Raw genomic sequence first — 2040 nt, forward strand, 5'->3', positions numbered from 1 at the left:
TTTTTTTTTTGTCCTGGCTGGTAGGTTTTTGTCTATGTAAACTGTATTACTACTGAGTTTGTTAGTGGGGCTACACCCTTCATCATTTTTCCTGGAGGCATTTTGTCTAATTGAAAAGATTTACTGAATGTCTCACTCTGGTTCAAGCTTTATTCTGAGAAAATTTGCTCCATTCAGAAGTTTTAACCCTGGGTGTGAGGGCAATATATTTGGGTAGATCCTTACTGTAAGTCTAAATATTCCTTTGTTTTATCTTTTAACTAATTTGTATTGAGAAGGAGTTCTGTCTTCCAACCCTGCAAATCTCTGAATATCTGGACACTTTTTTTTTTTTTTGCCTTTCATTCCTGCTTGCAAACCAGCCAGCTATTTTCTGAGCTTTGTCTCTCTTTCTTGTTTTGTAATACATTGTTAAAAACAACCAACACATGCTGTTAACATTCTGTTTTCCAACTGCTTCTTCTAGAATTATAAGTACATAATCTACCCTCCAAGTAATTTCAGACAATAGCTTTGTCCAATGTTTCAACACTGTGTAACACCGCTTACCATGCTTGTCACCACCACTTGACCACTTCTTTATTTTTTTTTTTCCAGCAACATCCCATATTAGGGATTGTTCAGTGTAAAGTAGGCTTTGTTGCAATAACAAACCCCACACTCTCAATGACAAAACAACAAAAGTTATTTCTTGCCCATCGTGCTGGTTTGAAATGGTTATGTACCCCAAAAAGTCATGTTCTTTTAATCCAATCTTGTGGGGGCAAACCTATTGTTGGGTGGGACCTTTTGATTAGGTTGTCTTGGAGATGTGACCCCACCTATTTAAGGTGAGCCTTCATCCTTTGCTGGAGTTCCTTAGGAGAGCTCACAGAGAGATGGGAGGAAAATTATAGAACTATTAAAATTTACCACCTGGGAAGCCCCAGATACTGTGGCCAAAATTAGGGACACCCAAATCAGTAGGCCAAGCCCTTGATCTTGAGGGTTGCTCTTGTGAAGCTTTTGTAGGTAGTGGAGAACTTAACCTACATATAGGTATGCCTAAGAATCACCTTCAGAAGACCTCTTTGGTTGCTCAGATGTGGCCTCACTGTAAGCTCAACTTTGTTAGTGAAACCAGTGCCCTCCCTGTTTCGTGGGCCATGACATACAGGAATGAAAGTGTTCCTGGCAGTGTGGGAGATAACTCCCAGGGATGAGCCTGGCCCTAGAACCGTAGGATCAACAATACCATCCTGACCAAAAGGGGCAAAAGAAGTGTAATAAATAAGGTATCCGTGGCCGAGAGAGCTGAAATAGAGCCAAGAGACTACACTGGAGGCCATTCTTATGCATGCTTTGGTTAGACATTGCTACCTATCATAACTTACCAAAACCCAACCAAAATCATTTTGGCCAATCCTAAGAAATACCAAGGGTGTTATGTAAGATTCTGCAAGGGTTCCATGCACTAGGGTAACTCTTCAAAATCTACAATTCCCAGATGGGTCCCTGGACCAGATAAGTCCTGAAATGCTGAGGGACCAGCCTTTCCAGAACATAAACTAGTTTCATCCCCCATCTCATGTGATTGACAGCCCCTCCAACATGAAAAAGTTACAATGGGCATAGCCCAAATACTCCTAAATAACGGAAGAAAGATCAAAGGTGATAGTGGAGTTATACAGAGAAAGTCAGGTTCAACAAATGAGTGCTGAATCATTATGCTGATATTTATTTTCACCTCCAGTACCTTAGATCAGCTAGAAATAAAAACTTAAAATTGTGGAATAGTAACCCATACCAAACTCTGAAATCTGTTCTACAACTAACTGTTGCAATGTACTTTGAAATTTATTGCTTTTATGTATATATGTTATTTAAAGAGGAGGAGTATAACAGAGAAGATAGGATTTGACAAATGAGTATGACTGCTGAATCATTATATTGATATTTCTGTTAGTCTCCAGTGTCTTGGAGCAAGTAGAAGAGAAAACAAAAAATCATGGAACTGTAACCCATACCAAACTTTAAAATCTGTTCTATAACTGCTTGTTA

The sequence above is a fragment of the Tamandua tetradactyla genome, chromosome 14, assembly GCF_023851605.1.
Source record: "Tamandua tetradactyla isolate mTamTet1 chromosome 14, mTamTet1.pri, whole genome shotgun sequence".
Lineage (NCBI taxonomy): Eukaryota > Metazoa > Chordata > Mammalia > Pilosa > Myrmecophagidae > Tamandua > Tamandua tetradactyla.